We start from the raw sequence: 6,000 nt of genomic DNA on the forward strand, positions 1-6,000 counted from the left end.
ATCTTGAACTTTTTATTTTCTCATTGAATAGTTACGTTTACATAAATATCAAAACTATTCTATAGAAACATTGGGTACTCTTTGCAAGAACTAGATTTTTTCAAGCGATAATAATTTGATTTACCTCCATTTGTAGATCCATTAGCTATAGATGAATGCCGCCTTTAAGCACGTTACGGAGACGCTTTGACGTTTTATTCCCCTTTGAAAATTCAATTTATTTTTATTGATATTTCGTTTTATTTTGAAATTTATTGCTTATGCTAATAAAACGTTATTGTGACACCGGCCTAACTTCGTATGTGAAAGTAATATTCTTGCATTGTTTTGTTATAGATACATTTTGACTTATAAGTACGTCTCTTACTGTGTAATAGTAGCTATCCGTACTGTTTTCGTTCTTAAATAAGTATGAAAAGTGATGGTGACTTAGCCAAGCATTTACTTCATAGAATATTTTTTTTGTTTCAATATACAACTTTGACTGACAGATAAACGAAACGATTTTATAATAAGTAAAGACTTTTATTAAATAAGTATCATCGTTGTCTCGTTTCGAAGGCTGGGCTTGTGTTTGATTATCATAGTTGGCTCTTACGACATTTTATAATAAGTTAAGACTTATTGTGTTGATAAAGCATTATCATCGTCTCCATGCGAAGGCTGTATGAAAACTTTGAAGTTCTACTTAAAAATGGGCTGATGTTTGACATCGTAGTGTGCTCTTACGACATCTTCGAATTAAATGAATTGACTCTCATGCTAAATTTCATAGTTCTGTACTAGAATTCCACAGACATATTTAACTTTGCCGTTTCATAAATTTAAATCATTTAAAAAAAATACATTGGTAAAGACGGCATATTATTCAGTACAAGGTCATACAGACGATAAAAAGCGTGGAATTAATACTCATTGACTTCCAGGCAGGATATATTACATGCGTATATAATTGTAACTAACTAACATGACTGTGATTTTTAATGTTGAAAAAGAGTAACTATGACGATTCAAAAGTGCTTGTGCCTTCTTAAATAAAATATATTTTGATTTTAATTTTTTGTTTTATTGTAATTATCATCCAAACAATAGCATTAAAAATAAATAAAAATATATATATTTTGTGGCATTGGGTAAGTTTAAGCCGATAACATACTACTTCCCAATGGTATATATGTAGATATAGACCAAACACTGACCCAAATTTCAACGAATTCATTAGAGGAATACGTTACCTATTGCCAGTTAATATAGTGTTATTACTGTTTAAATATATACGTATTAGCGTGTTAATATTTTAATCATAGAATATTATTAACTAAAATTGAATGATAATGATAATCAAGGATTACAATAATGCTCCTTTTTATACGAATAATTATTAATGATTTTGTAACACAAGCTGTGAATTATTCCCTAACAACTCACACACACACAAATCGCAAATCCACAAACAAACAATAATATATTATACAATTAATTAAATATTGTAATCTCCTTAAGTAATTTTTTTTTCACACAAATCGCATTTATTTTTATCTTATTATTTGAATTAAGAACGAATCCATATTTGTGTGGTCATAAAAAATCTTCTCTGATTTTGAAGAATTATACTAATTTTATCGATATTGAATATGTACAATTGTACATCCCTTTAGGAAATTTTCTTCAAGAGACCTAAAGAGGCTTCGTGGTTTTAATATAGAATAGCGAGCCGTCTCGAAAGGGTAGTAAGTACATGGTCTTAGTGTCGAGGACAGTCTGAGAGGAACAACTCAACTGTGAATGACATCCTTAGTTTATTAGTCTATTTACGCACTTTCTTTATCGACAAATATATCGACTTTCACAAATATTTATAAATAACATTATCTAATTAGGTAAGGTAATTTTGAAATAAGAATATTAATGTCGTTTAAAAAAATATTTTCCTTTTTTTAAACGATACTAGAGCCACTATCAATTTAAAATAATCGACCCAATATTAATATAAACTTAATTATTATAAAATAATAATTATAAAATTAAATTACGTTAAAGTTATCGCGAATACACATTACATCACGTTATAAAAGTACAAAACTATAATTCAAAATAGAATTTCGTTTATCAAATAGGTTATGTTAATATAAATATAAAACAAAACATTTAATTTAATTTCAAAACATTAATGATATAATCGTAGGTTTTATTGGACGTTGTCCCCAATAGCCAACGATCCAGCCGAAATACGGTACTAAATTTTATATGAAAACATAACCGTCAAATTTACTCACATAGTGCAAACGGCTCCCAAAGGGCTCGAGTTGCTGGGTCGAGTAAAAATTACATCAACACAACACTAACACTTCACTTAAAACTTATGTATTTTAATATAATGAATCGATTAATTTTTTAAATAACCACCAAGTACGATATTCACAACACTATCTTGTTTATAAGGACTGTCCATAACACGCGAGCGTTCGATTTTCGAATCTTATGACGTGTTCGAATTTCAGTTGGACGCGTCGTATCTTTCACCGGCGTTCCGAACACACTGAACAGTGTAGACCCGGCCGTGTGCCTGAGTATAGCTGGCTCTTTCACTCTCGAACGGATTTGACGTTGTAATATCGTCTGTCTCGCTCGCACAGCCTGAAAGAGCGTAGAGAGTACTCGTAATACGTATAGGTCAATATGAAACCTCCTCGGGTGCTGGAGGCTGCAGTTAGGGTGACCATGCAAAGTTTGATTGTAAGTTGGAGCCTACGTCACGATTCAGCGATCAATTTATTATCAGTTTCGAAGTTTAATACACGAAGTTTCGATTGACTTATAATTGATATTAATACTTTTTTGGCAAGCAATGTTTCAAAATTAAATCAACGCTTTTGATTAGAATTTGTGTTACAGATCGTTTTGGATAATATATTGTAATTCTAATTAAAATAAAAAAAAATGTAGCTGTAATATGAAACCACTAAATACGTTGCGAATAATTTTAATAATGTTGCCGCCAAAAATGTTCATAACGACAAAAACAATTTATTGTGTTATTTTATACACATATGTATATGTAAAATAAACAATATTTTTTTACTAAGATAAATAAAAAATTTAAACGTGATCTCGTGTTAAAAATTCGATAATCTGAATTGAAGTACACTCTAGTCAACCCGCTTCGTACCGGCGTTTACGACGCATGCGTAGAGCAACGCAGCGTCACAGAGTTCTACACACCCCGACCACAGAGTAGCTACTACAGTTACTTTTCGCACACTCATCGAAACTAACGCACACATGCAAAAATACGTATTACGTTTCATAAGAATTTTGTTTTTAACTTTGATTCGAAATTTAAACTTTGACAACGGATTTCATGTCGATATTATAAAGAGGAAAAAGGCGGAAAAGTTTTATTTGTTGTTGTTTTTTTTTAGTATTCGTAAAATTATTTAATTCGATAGACAGTGAACTTTTATAACTTAAGTTTGTAATGTTGAGATGCAACTGGACTGGAGATGATGATTATTATTCTCTTGTATATTTCTTGTTTACTTAATATTTTATTTTACTACGATCTGAGATGGCCCAGTGGTTAGAACGCGAGCATCTTAACCGATGATTGCGAGTTCGACCCCAGGCAAGCACCACTATACATATGTGCTTAATTTGTGTTTATAATGGATCTCGCGCTCGGCGGTGAAGGAAAACATCTTGAGGAAACCTGCATGTGTTCAATTTCATCGAAATTCTACCACATGTGCATTCCATCAACCCGCATTGGAACAGCGTGGTGGAATATGTTCCAGACCCTCTCCATAATGGAAGAGTTGACTTTAGCCCAGCAGTGGGAAATTTACAGGCTGTATATTTCAATAGATACATATGATATATAAAACAGTACTTTATGACTCACAAAATTTTATAAACAAAAACTTAACATGTAAGGTTTTCACGAAGAAATTAATGTCTGTAATAAGTTTGTATGTTTGTTTGTGTTTGTTGTTTAATTTATAGAATATATTTAGTGAAACCATAATTATATTTCGCGCTTACTAAGTCTAAAAGTGTACAAATAGAATATTTTATAGCAAATAACTTATAATAACTGATAATTTCAAGGGTATTTATTATTTATTGTTTATGTAAATAATTACATAAGCGATATTTCATACAGTGATATGAATCATTGCCAGAGTCTGGCGCCTGCTTTAGCATGCGAGTTCAAATAGGCCATTGATTTTCTATGAGTAAATAATTGTGTTTATATTTCATTTCCTGGTCAGGGATGAAGTAAAATAATTTGAAGAAACATATTTACAAGTATATTGACTAATAGTCTGTATTTATATCTTCTAATCTGCATTTTAGTTGTCGTATTGGCCTCCGAGTATGTTTTTTATAGTATAGGTAGGCAGGCTATCAAATGAGCAAGTTGATAGGAAATGGTCACCACCGCCTTTAATGAAACGATCGCCTCCTGGCTATTTCATTTCATTAAAATTGTTTATATAATATATGGGACAAAAAAAACCCGCTGAGTTTCTTTCGCCGGTTCTTCTCAGGTCAGGTCATTTTCATTTCCGAACCGGTGGTACTGTTTCAATTGACCATCAATAATAAAGTGTCATACTTCTATATTGAATAAAGAAATTTGAGTTTGAGTTTGAGTTTAGAAATAAATAGACATTGCTTACTTACACCACACCTGCAATCTTGAGAGCTATGATGTTATGTCCATTGTGTCTATATTTACACTATACAATACTACAACACTGAGAACTACTAAGCCTCAATAGCGCGATGGTCTATGGATTGACTAGCGATGTAACAGTCGCAGGATCGATCCTGGCCCCTTGGGCTATTGTCGTATCCATTCCTAGCACAATTGATCAGCTTAAATGGAGGGGTAAATAGGAATATTAGCGATATCTTAATTAATCGTAGAAAATATGATAAGTGGATACTACCTAGGACAACCTCACAATACACTATCACCAAACAAAAGCAATAATCTTGACAAGAAATTACTAAGAATATAGTATGAAATTAATAGCGTCGATTATTGATAGGCTATAGACAAACATTTGAAATAAATTGAAAATCAATCCTGTCCGACCAAAGATGAACCCCGAAAAATGCTTGTTGATAAACAAAATTGCAATAAGGAAATAGATAATCCAAACACTACCCTTTACCCGGATTTGCCAATATTATCCTTCATTCAGAAAATCGGCCACGATAGCGATTTCCGAATACCAATATGTCAGGTTTAATTTATACGGATTGAATATTATATTCATTAAATAACCTCAGTTGTATACAACTTCCGATTTGTTATTTGTAAACAAACATTAATGATTTCCTTGAATTATACATTGTATTCACGTTGACAATGAAAGATATATACGAAAATAGCCTATGAAGGAAAATCGTTTATTAGCAATAATAATGGTTATAAAAACCGGAAAGCAAAATTTGTTTTCGTTTTTATTTATTTATCGTTGAGAACAAAAAATAAGCTTCAATAATATTATATTAAATATTACATAATAGAAAGAGACAGAGAGAAAAAGAAAGAGAAGGCACGATCTCCTGTAGGAAAACAACAATATTTCCGTAGGTAAAGATTACTGCCAGTTTACTCCACTATAAATCTGGTGAAAGAATTTAGTTCCAAATTGGTGTTGTGACTACAATAGGTATATATTTTCAATGTTACTTAAATAAGTTTGATTTAAATCGTCGACATTATTTTACAAGGTGCTATTTAAATTAAGCTTAGCGCAAGAACGGCTGTTTCGGAGATCCGTTGGGAAGCCTTTGTACAGCAGTAGACTTCTTCTAGCATGTTAAATATTTGCAACTGTGTATATTCCGCCGAATTAATAGAAATAAAAATATTATTTACTAAAGTGTTGAATTATATTTAAAGCTACACCCGGTGCCGAATTTTTAATCCGAGAAGAACCGTGAAGAACTATAATGGTTTTATTCTTATCCACTATTTTAATA

The 6,000-nt window shown here is 31.5% G+C and overlaps 1 protein-coding gene across 1 annotated transcript in view; it reads right to left on the reverse strand.

The window, feature by feature from the left end:
• The window catches only part of LOC124542712 (neuroligin-4, Y-linked-like), a 76,847-nt gene extending 74,321 nt beyond the window's left edge, over positions 1-2,526 (reverse strand). Inside the window, exon 1 of the mRNA XM_047120633.1 lies at positions 2,277-2,526. The gene's annotated coding sequence lies outside the window, so the exon portion shown is untranslated. The remainder of the gene's footprint in view (positions 1-2,276) is intronic.
• Between the last annotated feature and the right edge of the window lie 3,474 nt (positions 2,527-6,000).

The sequence above is a fragment of the Vanessa cardui genome, chromosome 2, assembly GCF_905220365.1.
Source record: "Vanessa cardui chromosome 2, ilVanCard2.1, whole genome shotgun sequence".
NCBI lineage: Eukaryota > Metazoa > Arthropoda > Insecta > Lepidoptera > Nymphalidae > Vanessa > Vanessa cardui.